General features: G+C 42.1%; 2 long non-coding RNA genes across 2 annotated transcripts in view; one reads left to right on the forward strand and one right to left on the reverse strand.

Annotated features, from left to right (window-relative positions):
• The window catches only part of LOC132330140 (uncharacterized), a 30,256-nt gene extending 14,166 nt beyond the window's left edge, over positions 1–16,090 (forward strand). Inside the window, exons 2-3 of the long non-coding RNA XR_009487230.1 lie at positions 13,619–13,690; positions 15,131–16,090. This is a non-coding gene — a long non-coding RNA (uncharacterized LOC132330140). The remainder of the gene's footprint in view (positions 1–13,618; positions 13,691–15,130) is intronic.
• LOC132330136 (uncharacterized) overlaps positions 1–23,768 on the reverse strand; it is a 135,646-nt gene that overhangs the window by 24,688 nt on the left and 87,190 nt on the right. Inside the window, exon 4 of the long non-coding RNA XR_009487227.1 lies at positions 13,104–13,145. This is a non-coding gene — a long non-coding RNA (uncharacterized LOC132330136). The remainder of the gene's footprint in view (positions 1–13,103; positions 13,146–23,768) is intronic.

A 23,768-nucleotide genomic window follows, 5' to 3' on the forward strand; every position in this document is an offset into this window, starting at 1 on the left:
TAATCAGTCAATTAAAAAGCCCAGTAAGGACATGGCAATAAATAGAAAAGCACCTTCCTCTGTTGGCAGACCTGCTGCCTGGGCTGTTTGGGACAGCCAAACTCCCTCTGAGGAGCATTAACATCCCTGAACACAGGCTAAAGCCCCATTTTCAGATACTCTCAGTTGTCCAAGGGTTGTTTGGCTGTCCCATGCAAAGTGAAATACCTTTAACATGAGGAATCTCCCACCACACATTTCAGTGGGTTTAGAGCACATCTGTGGGAGGTGAGGGCTGGCTCACCTCAACCAAAGGAAAAAGAATTATTCCTTGCACTGCAGGTAAGAACTTTAGTTGGTGGTCTATGGGCAATGATTTAAATACAAGTTTTGAGGTACTGCTCTGGAATTTACTGTACTGGGTTTGCTATTGTCATTATTTATTTGGTCTTGACTTATTTGGGGACTTAAGTCATTGCATTCCTGAGGAAAGTGCCAGCGTTTTCACTTGGAATGGCAGAGTGGCTTCAACTGCTTTCAATTGGCCTGGTTTTATATCTGATTGCACATGAAAGGAAGCCTTTTGAATGCTGTAAAAATGGATCAATTTTGAGCAAATCTACCTGGAACTGACAAGCAGGGAATCCTATGAAGCCAAATAGGCTTAGGGCTGAGACAGGAACCAGTCCTAATGCTGTTAAGGCTCAGTTTCTGTGCAGAAGCAGAGATGGAGGTGCTTTGAAAACTTCACTGGCAGGGACCAAATACCTAGAAAAATTAGAAGCATTTATTTGATTTTGAGGGGCCAGACTTTAGATGTGGAAATCAGTACTTGTCTGCTGGTAAATGCACCTATGTCAGACTTGAAAAATTCAGATTCGTGGTTTGTTCCACCGACATTTTGAGTATGGAATATTCCAAATATATACTTGGGAGTTCTAGCAAAAATAGAAAAAAATATTAATGCTTCTTATTCATTGGTTAGAAGAGTTTTGTCCTAATGAATAAACCTCTGCCTATAATCAGTAAAAAGACACCTCTAAAAACCATAGAGTGAGCTGATGAAGGGCAAACACCTTCCCTTTTTAGCCACCATGACTGGTGGCTTTACTTTTTCCAGCTGTAGTCTACTGGATGAGACAGAGGAGAGGAAGTTCAGTTAGAACCTCAAAAACATGAAAAAATGCACAAAGCCCAGTTTTTATCCAGGGCACACACTTCTGGCCTCACACTGAGCAGGTTTCTAAGGGCCAGCTCCATGCAAACAGTGTCAGAGGCTGAGCAGGGCAGCCAAGTCAAAAGGTGAGATCATGGAAACCACCAACCATTTATGGCCTCACCTCAGAGACCTCTCAGCTCCATGTGGCTGCCACTTCCAGGCTTTACAGCTTCCCCTGGTTTTGAGGCTTCCTGCAGTCCCAGAATTGCCTCAGCCCTGCCCCTGCCAAGCAGCCTGGCACATCACCCACTCCACTGAGTCCCCAAAGGTGCCCACCTTCCCCCAGGGAGGAAACATTCCCAGATGATGTCTAGGACACTGTAAAAAAGCATGGGGGCTGCCACTGCTTTTCAAAAATTAATCAGAGAGGGGAAAAAAAAAGTCAGATATTTTTAAAAATAGATCATTAGAGCTTTTCTGTTCATGCTAGATGGGACTAAGACCAAATCTCCTCATTCTAAGTCATGACCAACACCGTGCAAATCCTCTCAGCTCTGGGTTGCTGTTGTCCTCACAGCAGCTCCTGGTACCCAGTGTCTGATGATCAATGCCATGGCTTTTGCTGGCTCACAATTCCTCTGATGAGCATGTGGAGCTCCTCTTTCTCAGAGACAGGAGTTCATCACCACTCAGAAATATTTGGAAATGTTTATTTGTGTGGATGTGCAGGAGTACAGAGATAAGTGTGTGGGCTCGTGTTTGTGTATTTAACTACACAGAAATAAACTTTCTGGATGGAAGCTGATAATGGTCAAATAAAAGCAAGCACTGAAATGATTGCTAAAATAATCAAAATTCCTTTTTTTGTCCTCACAAAACAGCTCCTAGCTGATGCTGTTAAATGCTAATGTTAAAACCTGTAACTAGTGCATGGAAATGTGGAAAATTATACTGGATCCCTAACTTCTGGATAAGACAAAGAATTTTAATTTGGCTTGTTGTTATTTATATGAAGAAAAAAGTAGTTGAATTTAAAGAGGCACAGGTTTCAGCCAGAAAGAAAACAACAAAGAAAGGAGCAGAGCTGGAACAACACCCAGGTTATGTTCACTGCCAAATGTATCATGCAGGAGGTAACAACCATGGCCTGAACATGCTGAAAATTGAACAAATCAGAAAAATTCAGAATTTTGTGCTTAAGCTGATATGTGGTTGGATGGAAGGATGCAGTGCCAGGACACTGCTGGCATCTAGCTCCAGATGAGGATCTGAATCACCCTGGCCAGTCCTCAGCTCTTTGTGTTTCATGGAAACCAAAATGAGCCAGGCAGAGCCTCATGGAAACCAACCTTGCTTGGCTCTTTCCCAAGTCAGCTCATGAACAGAAATGTTTCTCTGCAAGTACCTAACAGTGCATTTAGTATGAAGACACACTTTCAAAAACCACCAAAGAAGAGTTTCTGCAGAGTAGTCCAGTGGTGCTGTGAGCAGTTTGGGGGCAGTCCCCTGAAACCTCTCTATCCCCAGTAATCTTAAACCTCCAAATTCCCACAAGACTGACCCCTTATTGATAGCAAAGATAAGGGGCTGTTTTCTGAGCCTCTCAGCATTTCATTAAGGCCTGAACTGCAGAGGAGGCCAGAACAGGAAAGAAAATCCTGTGGGTGAATATTTAATTCTGTAGAAGGCATTGGCCAGTCCTGGGTCAGGTTCTATGGGGGAAAGATTTCTTCTTGTGCTTTTAGATATGTAAAAACCCATGGCATGAATGAAATTAGAAATTACTTCACTGGGCTCTGGTAACAGCAAGAGCAATCTGATGCAATTTTGAGAAGAACCACATTTGAATGATTCCTATCTTCAAGTAATGTAGATTTTCCACAGTGGCTGTTGCTCTCTGGTTATTTGCTGTTACTCAGTTCCTTGTGTATCTGTGGTGGTTGTTTTGGCTGGTTTCAAGTGCTGTGCATTTTTATGCTCACAAGCAGTGCAGTCTTGCTGTTTATTTGCACTGGGGAGTTTTGGGGAGTGTGCAAATCTGAGCTGTGTCATTTGGGACAACAGCTGTGTGACAATTGTGTTGAGTGTGGACCCCATTTTTGCTTCAGCTTCTTCCATCTGACATTCCCTGCTGACACATTTAGGGGTTTTTCTTGCTGCAGAGTGCCCAGTATCTGCCAAACCTGCTTGAATTCTGGGGCTTTGGGGTCACATGATGAAAGCTCCCATCTCTCCACTCCATCCATCTGTTTTTTTCCCAGGCTAGAGCTGTTTTCCATCACTGGGTCAGTAGGTGGAGGCCGTGGCTGAGCCCTGTGAGCCCAACAGCTGTTGCACAAAAGGCAGTGATGCCAAAGGCATCCTTCTTGTGGGAAGGGAACACAGATGGGGAGGCTCTTCCTGAGGCCAAGGGATGCACTTCTCAAGGACAAACAGCAGCCAGAGTGATGCATTGGCTTGATGCCATAAACAAGGGGGCTGCAGCTATAAAGGAAAATGGCACTTCCCAAGGGAGCAGGTAGATGGAAATGTAACTGTGAAAAAGCCCTGGAGCTGATGGCAGGCTGTAATGGCAGGTGATGGAAAAGGGGAGGTTGTGTGCACATGGCAGCTGGCAGGTGAAAGCTGGGTTCCCTTTGGGTTTCTCTTCAGTTACAGATGTGGCAGGAAGTTCCACTGGAATTGGAAAAAAAAATCACAGGAGCCACGCCAGGAGCGTTGGGAGGTGTGGGCAGGAGTGTGTCTGTCACAGGAACAAAGGCAGTGTTTGCACACCTTGGAAGGGCAGCCCCTGTGAAAAGGATCTTTGGGTTGAGACACAGGTTGACTGCTCTCAAAGTGTCTGAGGCTGAGTCAGTTCTTCTTTTGATAGAAGGGCTCTCCTAAGTGACACCAAGTCTTCTGGTGGCCTCTTAGCCAAGGCAGGGGCTCCTTCCACCCTAGGGCAGGTCAGGGTTTCTCCAGCCCCAGCCGAATCCAGTGGCTGCAGGATCTGTGAGCCACCAGCCAAAAAATGGGAATAAACCAGCTGACACATGACCCACCAGGGAGCAGAGGGAGGTGAAGGGAGGTGCACAGCATGGTTATCTCTCTGTGCCTCTCTCCTTACCCAAAACCCCTTTAGCTGAAAGCAGGATGGCCAAAGACAAGTATGGAATTGCTCTGGAAGCCCCTGCATGGCCTGAATCTTGGGCTGTCCATGGCCAGTCCTGGGCAGGTCAGGGCTGCCCTGAAGACCTCTGGTACAAACAGCAGGGTGGGGCACTGGGGGACAGCAAGCTTTGGGTTGAATTGCTTTGGGTGACATTTGGCTGTATTTAAATATTTTAAGGGATGCTGGCTGGGTGCTTCTCACCACTGTTACACAGCCTCCAGCTTCAGGATTGCAGTCCTGTAGTTTGTATTTCTGCTTGTCAGACATGAGCCCAAGTGGGTGTCCCAGCATTGCATGTCAGAGATGGACAGGCATAAATACAGAGATGGAAATTTCCCAAACACGTTTGTCACCAGGTCAGATAAGTGGAGAGAAGCTTGATCCAGTTACTAATTAATAGCAGACTTTGAAAGTAGGAAAAATCATCTTGTTATAATTCATTGTTATAAAATGGGACTATTTTCTGCTGAATTTATGAGTGCAATCCTCAGACCTCTGTTTATTTTTTAGTGCCAGATGAGTCAGTTTTGTTATCCTTAGCAATAATTTGTGATATAATGAAAAATTTGGTATGATTTATACAGAAGAGTTTATGTCTTCTTTGTAAATAAACACTGTTCATTTTGTGCCATTAAGCTGAATCAAGAAATATATGGTTTAAGATGCAGTTTACAAGCTACTGAAAATCAGAAATTATAAATAGCATGACAATCTTTTTGGAAAGGATGTAAGTCATCATGCTCCCAGGACATAAGATAACCTCTAATTAATGGAGGCTAGTAAGAATTCTTTCCTGTCAGCAAGTTATTCCATAATTGCCTTCTGTAAGGCTTCCTGTCCTTTCCTCTGAAGCAGCTGCTGTGCTTCTGCAGGAACAGGATGATAAAATCAATAAATCCCTGACCCACTCCTCTACCTCTGTGAATGTCTTTTTTGATGGCAACTTTCATCCACCCAAGGCCCAGGTTCAGTTTGCTTTGTTTGCAAGGCAAGAACTGCTGAATGCTGAGGCAGAAGAAATGACTTGCTTCCTTTAGTGATGTCTTCCCTTGTGACAGGAAAAACAAAGCCTAAATCCTTCAACTCATGTGTTGGCATGTAGGAAGGAAGGTAAAGTGATTTTTGTCAATAACTTCACCTGGAGAAGCAGCTGGATGCATTGTTAATATGGACCCACAGTACAAATATCCATCTAATAGAGGGAGAGAAAAGCTTAGTTCTTGAGAGGTTGTCTGGCTAAAGGAAAACTCACCCCAACCATCCTCTGAGCTTTGGAGCTGTGTTTAGGAGGCCTTCCACTTTGCCCTGGCCCTCAACCCTGCTGTTTATCATTTCCTCCTAATATTTCCACTTGTCTTCACTAAAACTACTTTTGGATTGAGCCTTATTTTTGCTATGTAACAGGTAGGCCTCCAAAATGACCTGATGGCTGCAGTCACTGGGTCGTAAGATAGAGGCAGGAAATGGCTGTCTGGAGGTGCCTTTGCCCTTTTTTCTGTCATAGAAAGCAGCTGAGGGATTGGCATAGGCTGAGACAGGCTTAGTTTAACATTAAACTAATTGAAAGTTACTGCAATGAATCACATCTAATGTGTCACTGGGAAGGAGGTTTCTTGATCTTTAGATAATGATGCAGTCTAAGATAATATATATCCACGTTTTAAAAGGTAGGAAGTAGGCTGGGAAAGGGAATGTCTCTAATGAGTGATAAAACTGCAGATGTACACACCTGGTTTGGGAAGATGGTCTTCCTGCAGGCCAGGGTCTGAGCCAATTAAAGGAAGCCCTAACTGGACTTTAATCAGCTTTTGGGTTTTTTTTTCTTTTTTGTCCTCTAGGCAATCCAACAACAGGACACTTTCCTGAGGTGAATTTGCAATTCCCTCCTTGCCCCTGCAGTGTCAAAGCTTGAATTATATTGTCTTTTTTTTTTTTTTTTCTCTTGTTTGGACATGGACCAGGAAAAATGAATCTATCCATGCTTCAGATCCCTGTGACTTCTAGAGGTTGTACTGATCATCAGCTACTAGCTGTGAATAAAGCCTTCAAACCTTATTTAAACATCACAGCACTAATTATGGTTTCCTTAAGTAAAATGCTCTTGAACTATAATTACCCATAAGATTATAGATTGGCAGTTACACAAGAAATTGTGTTAGAGGGCTGTAGCAGGGGGCTGAGCTCACCCCACTGTCTCTGTCAATCAGATCTGCTGAGAAGGACAAATGCAGCAGTCACAGTGAGCAGTGGAAAACCATCCCTGTGTTCTGCCCAGCCCCAGTAGGAGCAGAAAACTCATTTAATATTCAGCATGCCCTGTTCAGTTTACAGCTCTGCTCCCAATTCTCAGCTGGTGCAAACAGATGTTGATCTGCTGAATATTGATTTCCATCAATTCAGGTTTCAGTTCCCAGTGCAGAGAGCTCTTCCCTTTGTGTTTAATGTGAAGTGCACTGTTAAACACCACCAAAAAGGGAAACAACCCTAATGCATGTTTTGGGGTGTTTTTTAAAAGGAAACAGGGAATTTCTGGCACTTCTGATAGAACAGACACCCTTGTCCTTATGAGTGTTCACTGCTCACTCCATCCCTTTGTAGCATGAAACACAAATAAAACAGGACTGGAAATCTGGAAAAGTTCAGACTTTAGAGTAGATCCAGGGTTGGGGCTAGAACAGATATTTTCCTATCATCCTCTCTAAACCCACACTCCCTTCCCATGCACCATCAGATAGTTTCTTTTAATCAAAAAACAATGAGCAGCATAAAACCTCTTATTCCTGCTTGTTTGAACTGAATTTTATTTGTCCCTACAATCTGTTGGTTTGGCTGCATGACATTGATTTCCAGCTAAAACAATTTACTCACCAATTACTTCCACAGACAACAATTCCAAGCTATTAAGAGAATTAAGGAAGTGTTTTCATACTGTGAAGGAATACATCTGTGAGGAGCTTTTAAAAGATGCAGCGTGAGATGCTAAAATTCACTTTGTTTTTCCTTGGATATTAACAGGGCAAATGATCAGAACAATCCAGTAAATGTTTGATGCTCCCCCACCTACAGCTACCAGAACTGCAAATGCTTTCAAATTGGAAACTACCTGTTTTTTTCCACAAAACTGCTTTATGGGTTGTTTTATTTCTGTTAAATAACCCACTTTCTCTCCACTGTGTGGATGAAAAAGATGATCTATCTATTCCATGCATGTTCCTGCTGGATTGCACGTGCCTGGTGATGCTGCAGTGGCACTGCAGGGTTTGTCTCAAGCCCTGCCTGCACACAGCTCTGCAGAGCACATCCCCTCTTTCCTTTGGGCAGAATTCAGGACTAAAATGGCATTTGCTGAGGGGTTGGTTGGAATTAAGGCAGATTTTGCACATGCATGGAACAGGGATGGGAAAGCACATGGCATTTCTGTGGGAATGAGGCACAGGAAGGCACCAGAGCTGTAAGGATCTGTAATTTGCAGACACCACCCAGTTCTGGTGCAAGGGTGCCTCCATTTAAGTGCAAATTATTAAGTTTGAGGAGAGTGCCTTAAAAATTACTGAAGCATTTCATGATTATGAGGAAGACTTTAATTTAGGAGACAATTCCCACACTCCCACCTGAAGGCATTGCTATTTTCTGTCCACCTGTGCCCCTTCTGTCCTTTTTAATAAGACAAAGTTGTGGATTCCAAACATCACTCTTGGCTATTGTTTCACAAAGTCTTTTTCCCTAGAAGAGTTTCTCTTTCCCTAAAAGAGATCTTGTGACATCCTGACTTTCATGGATTATTTCAGAGGGGTTAAAAAGAGCAGTGAAAAACTCAGGATCTCACAGACATTGCCATGACATCTCCTGCATCCATTTAAAGCAAATATTTCTCTTCCTTGGGATTCTGAAAATGTGTACTTTTGACTTCTAAACACAATAGGTGCAATGCTGGAACCAGTTTTACCCAGGTGTGACTCCTTGGGTTTTTGATGGAGTTTCTACATATCCATTGGCAGAGGAAGTGAATAAATACTCTGGGGCTTTGAAGACAGAGCTACAACAGGAACTGACAGACAGCAAGTCTTCTTTTTGAAAGTGAAGCACAGGAGTGAATTTAAAATGTGTTTTTATACGTTTACAGACAGACATGGGGGGAAAAAATCAGAGAAAGGGAGAGAGAATATTTTGTTGTGAAGTCAAAATTCCCTTTACAGCCATCACTTTTGTAAATATTGTAAATAAACACTTTGGAAAATCTTGTCACCTGAGTGCATAAAATCTCTCAGGGATCACTGAAGTGCCTTCATTCTCCTCCCTGTTCCCTCTTCCCCAGAGATTTGCACAAACGTTGAGAAGATTAATGTCCAAATATGAACAAAATGAGAATAAACTCATCATTGAACAGGACTAAAAGAAAAGGAAATAGCTGATTTAATTAGGTTTTTGGTGATGATTCAGACCAACATAAATCTCAATGAAAGGACAAAAATAATTACAGGTAATTAATGCCAAAGTATCTAAAACTAAGGAATTTAGTTAGCCTTGAGCACTGTACATAACACACCCAGTTCTTCTTTCTGAAGATAACACAGTGCATCCACTAATTTAGGTGATGGAGTTTCTTTTACACTTGTAATTATTTTTAATACTGACACTTCTTTGGCCAGGAGGGAAACAGTGCTGGGAGCATAACGAAGCCAACCTAAAACATAGAAGTTTTTTGTTTTGTTATTCCTGGAGCTAAAATGCCATGAGTCAAAAACAAATCAAATTCATCATTCTGCCACTGGATAGCTCAGTATAAAATCAGTGAGATGCAAGCAGAGCTGGATTCCATATTTTTTCTGTCTCTGCTTGAGGCTCAGTAGTGGTTCTCAGCAATGGTTTTGTTTTTATGTCTCAAAAAAGGAGCTCTTCAGTGACAATTTTTTTTAAATATCAGTATTATGGCCAAAGTGAAGCTCTGATTTCAAAGATGCAATTGTTATGAAGATCTGTTTCATGCACAAACCTTCCAGAGCAGTTTAAAAGACAAATACTGGAAAGATAAATAGAATATTTTGCCATTGATAAGAGCTGCAGGACCACCATCTGGATGGACTAGATTGAGAGTAGGGGTTTAAACGATGCATTTTTGTAGTTCAGAAAGAAAAGCATTTTTTCTTGGCTAAGATCCCACTCTATATATTTTCCTTTCTTTGGATGGTAGGAGATGAAAGTTAATGTCCATAGGTCATGTTTCCCCCTCACTACTTAGGGGGCTTCATAAACCTTATTTTACAGCAAAAAAAAGATGGGGGAATGGGAGTATGAATTAGCTCTTCAGTTTCCATATCAGATAACCTACATTTATGCAGGTGGGAAGCAACAAATTTTCAGAATTTTAAGCCACAACTGGAAAAAGTGAGCCCAAACTCTGGGGTATGTTCATTAAGGAAATAAGTTCATGGCCAGAGCTGGTGCTTTCTTATGATTTTCTTTGTCCTCCTCTGTGGTGTTTCTCTTCTTGCCTATGAAGGAAGAATCCTTGATGTAACTCCTCCTAATTCAGCTGTGTTTCAGACATGTGTCCTTAGTTATCCACCTAGTGAAGTTATGCATTTTAGTGAAATCCAATCTGATCTAGAGAAATGATGTTAGGGAAACATCTCTGTCTTGCCATGAAATGAAAACAGCAGCAGTGAGCCCGTGGGGATATTCAGCCTCAGTCTGTGGGGATATTCAACCTCAGAGGAGCAAAATGAGCCCTGCAAGTGATGAAGGGGAGATCCCACTTGGTTGTGAATTCACTCAAAAGGGAAGTTTGGGAAAGGAATAAAAAATCCAGTTTATGTTTTTGAGGAGTGCTGATTGTGGAATTGTTTTTGTATTCCACAAAATGCACAGACAAGTTTCTGCTCCCTCAAGCAGTGGGGCTGGGTGTCCCTTGTCTGAGGGACAGGTGGCACAGACAGAAAAATGCCTAAAACAAGAAATGGGGACATGGTTTGACAATCTGCAGCCAAGCTCAGGTTTGGTTTGTGTGGCTGGCAGGTCTGGTGGCCATCAGGCAGGTCCCAGCCTGACTCCAGCCAGCTGTGCCCCTCTGCTCCCATCCTAATACAGCCCCCAGGGGATCTGGAGCCAGGGCTCCACTGAAGGGTGAAGATCCTTTCACAGGACCTTGCATGGACTGGGAGCCCTGGAGGAGCCTGTGCCCTCCAGAACTGCTTCTTGCTGTGGGCTGCAGTCGTGCATGGGACACTGCAGCACCTTCTGCAGCTCTTCTCCTCCTTGCATCCAGGCTATGGCTCTCCAAAAACACCTCCTTTTCCCACTTGTGCCCCAAAAGTCCTGGCAGAGCTCTCTCCTGCTCCCCACTGACAGCCAAAGCAGTGGGTGCAGAGCTTTGAGCCCCCAGTCCCTCCAGTTCCCCCAGACTGCTGTAACTCAGCTGTGACAACACCGGGGTTCCTGAGAGGGAAACAAACCACCCAAGAGTGGGTGACTTTGGTATTTATTCCACAGGATGAGCAGGAGATAAAAGGCAAGTGATGCCTGTGCTTGGGCAGCTCTGAGGAAATATTTTCCATGCTGAAAATCTCCAAAGGGAGTCAGGAGCATGAGTGCCATTGGCAACCCACAGAATGAGCCCTGGCAGGGCACAACTAAAGGCCACCAAAAATCAGAATATTCATTGCACTGGGGCACAACAGGAAAAGCTCTCTGTGGCCAGGCACTCAGCAAGTTTCCAACTCTGCAATGTGGCCAAAATTCACTGTGTTTCTGGGAGAAATGGTGGAGGTTTGTTCCCAAATCCCAGCAAAGGGAAACCATCCATGAACATCCTCATGCGCCGTTCTTTCACACCAGAAGCTGTGTAATTAAGCATATCCATTAAGGGGGCCACAAAACCTGAAATAATGAACTCCATCTCTCAGGAGAGCAGTACTTCACACAGTAAAATTAATGGGATTGTGGAAGCAGCCATTGCCTGAGAGGAGCAGCCATTTTATGGATCTTTTATGATTTAGGAAAGCAGCTCCAAATCTTTCCCTTCAACTTGTGGAAGTCAAGGGAGGGACTTCTGTTTTGACCATCTAAAAGTCAATGCCTACTTTTAAAATTTAGTCCTCACATTCTAAAATGGCAGTTAGATAGGGATGTTCCTCTCCCTTTGTTATGAATATGATTTTTAAAGCCTTCCTGCATCAGAATTTAGCCACAAACTGAGCAAAATACAAAACCACAGAACATGCAAATAAATCAATCATTCCTGTGTTATATATCTTCAGAATATGATCCAAAAGTAATTCTGGGTGTAGTTTTCAAACTTCAGCATTGCATAAACCAAATACCCTGCAGCACAATTGGACTGACATGAATTACAAAGTAAAATAAATACACACTGGGATGTGTCTTTTGTTCCTGTTATTTGACTTTTCCTTTTGCCTTTCAAAAGTTGTATTAGAGCCCGTAGCACTTGATAAGAAAAAATTAGAAATGTCATTTAGAAGAGGGAAGTAATTTAATTTTGTACTGTAGCTTTCTAACATACATCTATGGAAATGTTCTTGCCTATCCCAGTGATTTCCCTCCCCTCAAATATTTAAGCAAGGATAGGGCATGCCTGAAAGATGCATGTAAGAGCTGTTTTAATAAAAGAATTTAACCTCTGACTTTTACAAGCAGAGATTTGATTTCTAGATACGAGTTCTTTGCCTGCTTTTCAGTAAATTTTTCTTTACAGTCATTTGGAAAACTGTACCCAAGTCTTTATTGTGCACGACACTTGGAGTCCTTTTTTATTGACTTAGGCTGCTTCTTGCCAAAGTCAAAAGGTTGGAAGCAAGGCCACTGGCATGGGAAGAAATGTGTAAAGAATAAAACCATTTCAGTTGGAAAGACGAGAATTGAAATGAAATAAAAGAAATGAAGCAGAATAAAATGAACTTTTCCCTTTTTATGGTCGTGTTTACTTCCCAGGCAATCATGACAGACCCAAACTGAGCTCTCTGCCATGGGAAGATGCAGGATTTCTGTGCATCCAGCACTTCTCTTGGCTAGCAGAGTCTTGGGATTCAGCCCCATATCCTGGATGTGAGCAGCAGGGAGATCTTTATCTCATCACCCCTTATTTCTCAAACTTTTTCTCCACTTTTAATTCCTCACAGTGGTTTCCTTTCCCTTCAAGACCTGCCACCTCAGTTTCCCACTTTTTGTTCTCCCTTTTTCCTCTTTTCTGAATTCATGTTGGCTGTCTGAAGGTAGGAATTATTTGAGGATTTATTGTAGGATTATTTTTGTGTAAGAGTACTTTTAAATGACTGCTTTAACTTATATATAGGAAAATACAAGTTCATGTCCCCTCAGTTCTATCCAAGCAGGAAAACACAAAACTTTACAGAGATTTTGTTTTACCAGCTCTCATTTTTTCCTCATGTAGGAGATGAGAAGAGGGATCTGATGACTTCTTAGCAATGCCAAAAATCTCAGCTTTTGTTTGCTCAGTTTTTCTTAGCATGGCCTCAGGTTTGCAAATGCACCAAACCACAAACCCACAGTTCAGTTTGCAAAGGCTAGAACACAGGATTTAATATTGACAGACAAACAAATATTTTATGTATTTCTACTGGATCATTACTTGGCTTAGGAAGTAAAAAAAAAAAAAAAAACCACCAGCAGCTTTCCAGGCAAAAATAGACAAAAGTGACAAGTCTCACCTGTGTTGATATTGAAATCAAACCAGACCATGAGTTTCATATTATTCTAAAAGAAAACCAAAATAATCTGTATCTGACTCATGGAAGACATTGAACTGACACAAAGTTCTGCTGCTACAGAACTCACCCTTGATATTCATCACCTTGGAATATACTCAGACTGGCAAACCTGGAAAGAGACAACATAAGCAGAATTACACAGGTTTTATTTTCCTGTTATTACTCTCTGTGTCTTGGGGATTTTTCTGATTTTTAAAAATGCCTGTACATTCCTACAATAAGTGTACCTGGACCAATTACTCAAGGCAAAGCTGCATGGATACATTTATTATTTATATTCATTATTTATGAGATTATTTTTAATGTGCAGATTGGTGAGAAATTAGCTCCCTCTGCACTAAAATATCCATTCTAGCCACATCCTGACAGAACAAATATGAAGAGTATAAAATAAATGTAATTTTTGACACTGAACATGTCTCTCCTGCAGAATGGCATTTCTTTGGGCCAGCAATTCAGGAGCAGCTTCTGTTCCTCTCCTCACACACACACTTCTTGGGGGGAGCAAGAAACAGCTGCTGTGAAGCTTGAGAGAATATGGATGGCACTGATAAATTTAAAATTATGTTATTCCCTTCACAGGCTGTGCAAGGTGCTGTTCAACCTGGTGAATTCTTGAAGGCAAGGCTCAATCCTCTTTCCATGCTGCATAAGGTAAGAAAAATAATACAATGAGGACAAAAAACCCAAAAAAAACCCCAGGGAGAAGAGACAAAACCCAGTGGGACAAAATCTAAGAGGTTTTCTGTCCAACAGAAGCCTTTTTCATGCTGTTGTCAGGGATTTTATGCTTCAAGAAATGTGGATTTGTCTGCACTGGCTTCTGCTGTTCTGTATCATGGGGTGACTCATCCAGGAGTAAATCCCTGACTGGAGAGGTTTAAAAAGGAATACAAAAGTTTATGCAACAATAAATAAGACTGCAAGGTGGAAACCTAAAAGTTTTATAGACAACAGAAATCAGAACTCTATCAGTAGTTTTGGAGTGGTAAAACTAAAAAGAACACCTCACAAAGGGCTGCTCTGTTTTCTTTTTCTCTTTTTTTTTCCCCCCTTAGAATGAAAACATTCCATTTAAAATTAACTTGTTTTGTCTGAGCAATACAAAGGTAAAACAGGAAAACAAAATAGTCAGCATTTGGCACTGGTGCTTCCAGCTGAAACTCCTATAAATGTTGCCCAGGCTGGATTTGGGAAGCAGGCTTGGGGAGGTTTGTCCTCCCAGCTCAGCTCAGCTCCCCCAGCAGTGGTGGCTGCTGGAAAAACAAACAGGATGTGCTGCACACAGGCACCCAGCCAACTGCACCTGGAAAAGGAAAATAACATTTTACAAGGGAAATTCATGCAGCCCATGAGCACAGGACCCTGCAAGCACCACCAGGGATCAGGTGGTAGAATGTGTGTAGGGGAAAGGAGAGTGAGCAGTATTTTATTATTTAAGTACAGTGAGGAGCTTCATCCCACAAGGTCCAGAGTGCCATAAAATATGATTAATATTAATAGAGTTAAAGACAATTTGTGTCTTTCAAGGCAAAAATTCCTGCTCTTACAACCATAGCCTTAGGATTTGGACAGGAAAATGAAAGGCTGGAAGTAGAATGACTTATGTGAACATTCCTTTGTTCAAGCCAGTGACATCTAATAGCCCAAGGAAGAATGAAAACTGCATTTTAATGAGAAATAATTTATCATATTAGAGGGAAAGAGAAAATAAACCTTTTTTTAAAAAAAACAGAATCCTGGAAATTAAAACACATAAATTGAAAGTATACTATTTCCTGGGAGAAAAACAAACTGTGTTTGGGTTTTTTGTTTGCTTGGGTGTTATGATTTTTAAAAAGAGGAGTAATTGTATAATTTTACATTTTAACACTGATTGGTTCTCCATGTCCCAAGGAAATGGTTGGAATTCTGCACAGATAACATAACTGAGATGGAAGGGTCCATTCTTACAGAGATGTAGTTGTGTGTAGGGTATTTTTTGCTCAAAGAGTGATAAAAAACAAGCTGGATATGCAGTGAATATTTGAAGGTGAAGAAAGGTCTTTTGTACTCTTGATTTATCTTTACATTAAATCTTTTTTTTTTTCCAAGAAGCGGATGTAGCATCAGTTACAGCTCTATCTGAATATCCTCACATTTTTGTGGAGGAGCCAAAGAATATACAGTTTATAGAAATCTCCAGAACTGCTTCAGGTGAGATGACAGATACAGCTACAACTTCCTACCCGAGCTCCCCCTCTGCCTGACAGCCAAACCAAGCAACACAAAATGGGAAACAAATCAAAACAAAACAAAGCAACAGATGGATTCCCAGCTGCACTTTGTATTCAGGAAGGTAGAATGTCAAGAAATGCTGGCCAGTCTGTGCTGAAACTCCCACAGCATTAAAGGGAAACTCAATTTCACTGCGTCAAGTGCAACCGAGGCTTTCATTCTGTAACGGAAATACTTATTGTAACTGCAAAAAAAAATCTAAAAAAATGTATTTCTTTGAAATGGCTTCACACTAACAAGTTTATATTAGATATTGGGAAAAAATTTCTCCCTGTGAGAGTGGTGAGGCCCTAGCACAGGTGCCCAGAGGAGCTGTGGCTGCCCCTGGATCCCTGGGAGTGTCCAAGGCCAGGTTGGACAGGGCTTGGAGCAGCCTGGGACAGTGGAAGGTTCTTTAATCCCTTCCACCTCAGGCCGTTTTGTGATCCTGTGATACTGGAATACAAACATAATTTTTAGGGAACTGGGTTAAATTTTCTTACACAAATATTTATCCAGAGATGGAATCCAAAGCTCCTCTCTCCCTGCTGCGTGGTTCTTTGCCTGTAGCAATTTTTGGGGTTTTTTTTTAAGGCCTGAATGTGGAATCTACAAACATCAGAGTTTATGTTGCACTCAGGGCAGGGTTACTCAATTCAGGACACTTTGGTGCATAAAAAGAAACACTGCTTCCTAATTTTAGCATGGAATTCTGGTGTAGGTGGGAATATCTTGGTTGACTTCATCAGGTTTTGGAACAAACTGTTGGGAAAAGTATGGGATGGCAGTGAGGAATAAGCCTACAGAATCCTTGACCTGCAGCACATATAGGTTGAAGGGTTTTGCTAAACCAAATAACCATTTTAATTTAATCTCCCCTAGAAAAATAGGAAAAATGAAATGCTTGCCATATGGTGAAAATATGTTAAGCTTCAAAAGAAGTAGGAATCATTAAATACAACTATGAAAAGGGGGGTTTAGGTTTGAATGGTATGCCAGTTTCAATATAATAAAACATACATATATAATCCTATTAAAGCCTCATTTGAAAAAAAAATAAAAGGATTCCTTTGAAAAATGCAAAATCTTAGGTCACATTTTTTCGCCTGTATATTTATTTTCATTTTAATCAAGGCTGCTGTGGTGGGAGAACTTGGTGAGATTTTCAGTGCACATCCACTGCTTCAATTTTTTATACAGGTAACATCAACATGAACCAGGCTTTGAAGATAAAGAAATGAGAACTGACAACCACATTCCCATAAATAGTGAGCCACTCCATAACCAAAAGGAATATTAAGACCAAAGCTGCACCAAGGACTCCCCTATCTTTTCCCCAACTGCACTGTGTAGGAATTGAGGCAATAAAAAGGAAAACCTGAGCCTCCCACTGCCTTTCCAGCTCCACTGTTCTCACAAAGAAAACTGAGAATCCAGATCAAGGAGCTCTGTGAGTAATTCTGGTATAAATACTGCAAAGGGCTTGCCAAAATACAGTCACACACACTAAATACCCACATTCCAACTCTCACAGTCCCCTCCCTAAATAAAGGGGAATTATATTTATTCCCCCTGGAATAAAGGGCAGACAGGCACATGAGTGCTCATGGAAACCCAAAGGGCAAGGAAAAAGGCTGGGAGAAGGGTGACAGCTGATGGCAGAGAGGAGCTGCAGCCCTCTGCAGCCCTTGGAGAGGTTTCCTACATTTCCCTTTGAGTGCAGGGCCTTTTTAGAATTGTTTGGGGTTTTTTTCCCCATCACTAAATATCACAAGCAAAGCACTCACTGTTCTCCCTGCTTATTCCTGTTATTTATTCTCATGAGGTGATGCAGGGACACCCCAAACAGAACAAATTGCTGGGATACAGCTGACCAACACACAAAACTATCAGTTCTGTCCCAAGCATTTTACAAGGCCAATTTCTCATTTTCATTGGAAGATCCCCCTCCACATTAACCTTCAGGGCTGAAGAGTGGGGCCATTTCCCAGGCTGCTGGAAATCCTACTGAGCTGCAAACCTTCCTCCTCCTTCTGGAGCTTCATCCCATAATAAATATGGGAAATAGACTTCAAGATAAAGCAGTATTTCCTTTTTGTTTTTATCTGCTCTGTTATTCCATCACTAAGGCCACATTTCTGACACTGCTTTTCCTCAGATTTGGGATGATTTAAGAAGCTTGCAGTTTTACCCAGTTTCTAGAAGAGTCTCTTTGAGCACATTTGGTGCTCTTTAGATTCAAGTGACTGCAGAAGTGCAAAATGTTATCATTTATTTATCACTGCTGTTAAATAGCAAGGCTGACAGATAGAAAATCCTCCAGGAAAGAGCATCTGTGCTTCTCTCCCTCAGCATGCACCAAACAAAGAGCTGCACTCTTTGTCCCAGCAGCACAAAAAAGCCAAGTTCCTAAAAGTTCAGTCAAAATTTTGGCTTTCCATATTCTCAAAAGTGTCTCTCAAATATTGATTTGGGTGGTTTACTTCCCACAGGATGTGCAGTTTATTTATATAAGTGCACTCAGAGAGCTTGTGTGCATGCTGCTGTTTTGGGAGTGGATTTTGCTTGGATTTTTTGTTTGTTTTTACCTTTTTATTGTTTGCTGACACTTGCTTTCATGCACAACGATTTTGGGGCTGAGCATTTTGCACAGGGAAAAATGGTTTTGGCTTTGTTTGGTATTCTGCATGTCATTTTAAACAGAGAGGGGAAAGACTGAATATCCACAGGTGATGGAGGTATCTAAAAGATAAACACAATCAGGAACTATCAGATAAAATGAAATATTTGCTGGGTGTTGCAACCAAACTCCCACGTGATTCATAGCATTCACTTTTCTTGTTCTAAAAAACCTTACAGATTCCCCATAGACAGAGTGCAGGATCATGTTTTACACAGTGCTGAAAAAAAACTCCCTTTTTTTATACTGTCCTTTGTGATTAATAACATTAAACTGTATTCATCCAGGAATGCTTCAACTCAACAGCCATAATTGGAAAATCCCTGGAAAATAAATGTCACCATTGTCCTGCATGCAGAAATGTCAGCCAGCAGCCCAAATTGCCTTGAACAACAGCTCCCCACAAGGGTTAAAGGAGCCTATAAAATCACTGCTCAGACCTCCTGACACCACTATTAATTAGCTCCTTCTGTGGATGTGTTCTATGAACTTTGTAGGGTCATACAATAAATAAGAATAAAAACTCAAGGCTTGAAGTTTGCCAGCTCCTTGTGATTTTGCCCACTAGCAAAGGCAGAATATCAGTGGAGCCTGTTTTTTTGGGGAGGTGCCTGCTCCAGTTCCCATTTTGCTTCACCAGCTGCTTAGGATAAGAAAAGAGCACCATGGGTTTCTAGATAAAATATGTAAACTACTGATCCAACTACACAAAAACAATCTCTTGGGAATTAGCAGATTAGAGGGGGGAAAACTAGCAAAAATTAACATTAGCAGCCAAAACTGAATGGCAATTAGTGGTAAAGACTAAATAAAGCTAAGGAGGAGGAAATGTGCTGACACTCTGGACTACTGCTGATATTTCCCACACACTCCACTGCTGGTGGGAAACTCCTGCATTTGCTTATAAATTCACTCTCTATAGCCTAAATAATACAGAGAGCAAACTCTGAAATGCATTGATTCTATGTGGATCCCAGCAGCTGAGAAAAGGCCCAAATATGACTCAATCTTTAATTCTTTTTGCAATGGCTGTGAATTATTTAACCTTTTTTTATTTTTTTTTTTTCCTGAAGTGAATGGTTAATTTCAGAGCTGGCCTCTAAACAAGGAGTCCTGATAACATCCCAAGTTTCTCATGCTGTTAGGAAAGATAATCTGCCCAGCTGGAAGATGAGCTGCAGCTCCAAACAAGTAACAAAACCTGTAACCTTCCTGCAGCTGTGCTGCACAGAGGCAACCAGAAACTGCAGGCAGAAACAGATTGGATCTCTTTTTTTTAATGGAAAAACAGGCACAGAAATAAAACTGGAAGCCACGATGGCCAGCCCCAACTAGGGAATTAGAGGATGTTAGGACTGATTCTCCCTCTTAATGGAGGAAAGAAAAGTATTTTTCATTCTCAAGAGCAGCTCCAATTAATGGTAAGGCAGGCTGGAAACTGGGCTTGAAGCTGTTCAAGAATGAGATTTGGTGATCAGAATATAAAGTTCCATGAAATATCTCAGTACTCAGCAGCTACTAAAAAAAAATACTGAATGTTGGGATGTTAGGAAAGAAATAGAGAACAGGAAAAATAGAAAACAGGAGGGAACATCTTTATGTCCACTTATTCATCTGTGGTATGCATGAATCTTGAATGCCATCTGTAGTTTTAGTGCCTCTCTGGGAAAGAAAGGGAAAGGGAAAGGGAAAGGGAAAGGGAAAGGGAGGGGAAGGGGAAGGGGAAGGGGAAGGGGAAGGGGAAGGGGAAGGGGAAGGGGAAGGGAAGGGGAAGGGAAGGGGAAGGGGAAGGGGAAGGGGGAAGGGGGAAGGGGAAGGGGAAGGGGAAGGGGAAGGGGAAGGGGAAGGGGAAGGGGAAGGGGAAGGGCGAAGGGAGGAAGGGGAAGGGGAAGGGGAAGGGGAAGGGGAAGGGGAAGGGGAAGGGGAAGGGAAGGGAAGGGAAGGGAAGGGAAGGGAAGGGAAGGAAAGGAAAGGAAAGGAAAGAAAGGAAAGGAAAGGAAAGGAAAGGAAAGGAAAGGAAAGGAAAAGGAAAGGGAAAGGAAAGGAAAGGAAAGGAAAGGAAAGGAAAGGAAAGGAAAGGAAAGGAAAGGAAAGGAAAGGAAAGGAAAGGAAAAGGAAAGGAAAGGAAAGGAAAGGAAAGAAAGGAAAGGAAAGGAAAGGAAAGGGAAGGAAAGGGAAAGGAAAGGAAAGGAAAGGAAAGGAAAGGAAAGGAAAGGAAAGGAAAGGAAAGGAAAGGAAAGAAAGGAAAGAAAGGAAAGGAAAGGAAGACAATATCTGTATACATGTAGGAAGGATAATCAAATTGATGTTGGATTCTGCACAGGCAGATCAGGATGGCTCAGTATGGAAAGGGGTGGGTGAAGGACAGTATGAGAGACTACACCTGAGTGTCCTGGATACTCACTCCTGGTCTCTGTTCATGAAATTAGGCAAGCAGGCATCAGAAGGAAAAGCTTCTCCATGCAGTGCAGATCTGCTGTGGAAGCCTTTGCACCAGTGTCAAAAATCTTTAAGTGTTAGAAAAGTGGCTGCTTTAATTCAGAGAAGAAAAATCAGAGAGGAGAGCTTAGGAAGCCCAGAGGAACTAGATTTGATTTCTGTGAGGTCCCTGGGCATTGAATTGTTGGAGGTTAGGAAAGGACTTCTAAGAAGCACTACCACAATCTTTCTCTGCTCATTAAGTCTTTTTCTCAGCCACACTTGGAGACAAAGTGCTGGGTGAACTGGGCCTCTCACCTGCCACAGGTGTACCTGTGTTATGTTAGATCCCCTTCAGTCCTGTAACAACCACCTCCACTGCCTGCATGAAGAGGTAACACTGAAATAATTTGACACAGCAGACATTTTTAAACTGAAGTTTAGCAGCTGTAAACATGGGGCACTGGTACCCTGGGACTGACTGCCTGGTGTTCTTCATGCAGCAGTGATCACAGAATTATCTGCAAAAATCTGTTGTGAGAGAAACATCCAGAGACAGGAACAGAGCTTGGAAAATGAAACACAGAGATCTTCAGTTTCAGTCCCCTAATATTCTAAGGACTATGTCACATAATCCTTTTTATAAACTGTTCAGGCTTCATTATGATTAAATTTATTGGCCTCCATTTTTCCTGGAAAGCTGTTCCAGAACTTTACTGCTCTGCTGATTAGAAACCTTTTAATTTCCAAGTGAAATTTAATATGACAAGTTTATACTGTTCTGGAGAAGTGTTACAGTTGCTCTCCACACACACATCACAGAGCAAATACCAGCAAGGGAAAAGAGCAATTCAAGTTAAAAACAGTAATAGCACCAAAGCATTGCTGGCTGAGAAGTCTCCTCCAATTTTAGATGCAGATCCCACTGCAACCTTTAATTCTTTGGTAATAAGCTACTACTAAGGGAACTCAGTCTGCTCACATCAGCTCTGGTTTCTATCTACAAATGCATAATAACCTCTGTCCCACTAATGAATCACTGGGGCTGTCATAACTCTAATGAACACATTTCTTTCTGAAGGTGCTGATCACCTCAAAGCACTCGCTTGTTTTTGCTGCCTTAAAAGACATTTTAAGTGCAAGCACATCTCCAGAGAGTTTATCTGCAGAGGCTGCACCAGAGAGAGACCCCTGGACCTGGAAAGGAGGAGAGTTTCTGCTCACAGCCCCTGGAGCAGCTGTGCCAGCTCCCAGGGGAAGCTCTCTCCATGTTCCAGGTGTGACCCTCGCAGAGGTTGGGTGCTGAGGCTTGGCCCAAGCCAGGCTGGAACAGCTTCCCAGCAAAGTGCTGGGGTCACCAGCCTTGGAGGGATTTAAGGCATGAAGTTGTGGCTTTTAAAAGCCTGGTTTAGTGCTTGGCAGTGCTGGGTTTAAGGGTGGATGTGATGATCTTAAAGGTCTCTTCTGACTGAACTGGTTCTGTGGTTCTGAGGTTTGGCTGCTCAGCCACAGACCTGCATCTTCCATTTTGTCTCTGATTCAGGTCAGCCACATTTCATGGGACAGGAATTGCTCCTTCCACACCAGCAGAGTGTTGGACTTGGCCAAAACCTTTGATCACTACAAAAGCATCAGTGTAAGTGGTGCTTGCAGCTTGTTTGCTTGGATTTGAAACCCAAGGCTTTGTTGCAGGCACTTTTGTGTTCCCCCAAACACAGTCAGGAGAGGTGGGTGACTCACAGGCTATGGTCAGCCCCTTTTCAGAAATAATCAGGAGTAAATGACTTTTAGTTATAGTTCCTGAAATTTAAAAAACATTTATGAAGCTTTTTACTGTGTGCTATTTAAAAAAAAAAAAAAAAAACCAAAACAAACAAAAAAACCCCCTTATTATACAACATTTTCAGAACAATGGAGCAAAAGAAAAAAGTCATCTTTTTCTCACCATGAGGTTCAACATTTTGTTGTTTCCAATGCCATTTCTAGCAATAAGTGGAGGCAGATAATTTTGGAGGTAATTAACATTTCATTACCACTTCCTCACAGATTTACTGGCCAGGAGATGAGTGACTTAGAGAAACAAAGAAAACACAGTTATTGTTTGAATCCTATCTCACAGAAATTGCATTTGTTTCCTCAACTGATTCAAATCTCACTTTCTACCATTTGCATTTAATTTCTCCCACAGCTCTGTCACCCTTCAGACCCATTCCCCTTTGGTTTATCTCATGTCAGTGGTGTCACACTCAGTCCTACAGGACATTTGGTCAGGCCATGAGATATTCCCCTAAGGAAAAGGGTTTTGGATGCTGATGAGTTGAATTTTGTTGCCTAAATCATCCCTCTCCTGGTTGGGTGCATGGGAAGAGGGTAACCAGGGCTGCTGATAAATGTCTCCCTCCTCAGCTCTCTTGAAAACTGCTCAGTCACCACTGAAGATCTGCTCTGGTCTCACAGGGAAGGTGGTCAGGTATCCTACACATTTTACCAGTCCCAACTCTCTTTTCCACAGGAGATCATTCCTTTGATAGGTGTGCAAAAGCAGCACGTCACTTCACATCCTAAAGAGAAAGGCAGCAAACACTCCCTTTTTTCCTATTTTGGCCCAAAAAGAAATGGCACCCACAGCAATGGCAGCTGCAGGTGCCTCTCCAGCTCCTTCCAGCAGGGATTTTCCAGGCACAAACCCTGATCCTGAGAGAAGGAGATTATGGCAGTGTCTTTCATTAGCTAAGCTGAGGGAATAAGCATGGGCAAGTGCTACCAATTATATTTCAACACAAAGCAGTACCCACTTAAGTGTGAGCTAAAGGCCACAGCTCCGTTGTTAACAGGGGTGTTCTCACCAAAAAAAAGCTTTGAACACCCTGGGAGCATTAAAGGGAAGATGTCTCGCATGTGCAATTACTCAACACATCTTTAAAACTGCGAACACTTGTTCACATGTGGTGAAAATTAGATCTGTGAGCACTTGGGGGAAAAAAAAATCCCACCTGGCAGGCACACTCTTTTTCACTTTGGAGTTTTATAGGAGTTCTCAGAGCTTGTTGGTCCGGTGAGAGCTGAACCAGAGTCAGTGGAGGAAACGGTGAGGGAAGGAAAGAAAATGCAGAGTAATGTGCTGGTTTTGTCCTGAGCTCAACAGGTTTTTGATTCTTCCAGTCTGGCCCACCCTCAAAGAGAAATAAAGTAAAATTAAAATATGTATCTCTAGGTCTAAATATAAATATTGACAGTGCCTTGGCTTCTTTCTCTGCTGGCTTGGAACGCTGAGGCCTTTGCAAGATTTTCCACCCTCTCCCACAGGTGGGTTTGCTCAGCAGTGCTCAGCAGGTCTGAGCTGCTCTAGGAAAAATGGTGCAGGATCCAATAATTCCC

This window comes from Haemorhous mexicanus, chromosome 7 (assembly GCF_027477595.1).
Source record: "Haemorhous mexicanus isolate bHaeMex1 chromosome 7, bHaeMex1.pri, whole genome shotgun sequence".
Classification (NCBI taxonomy): Eukaryota; Metazoa; Chordata; class Aves; order Passeriformes; family Fringillidae; genus Haemorhous; species Haemorhous mexicanus.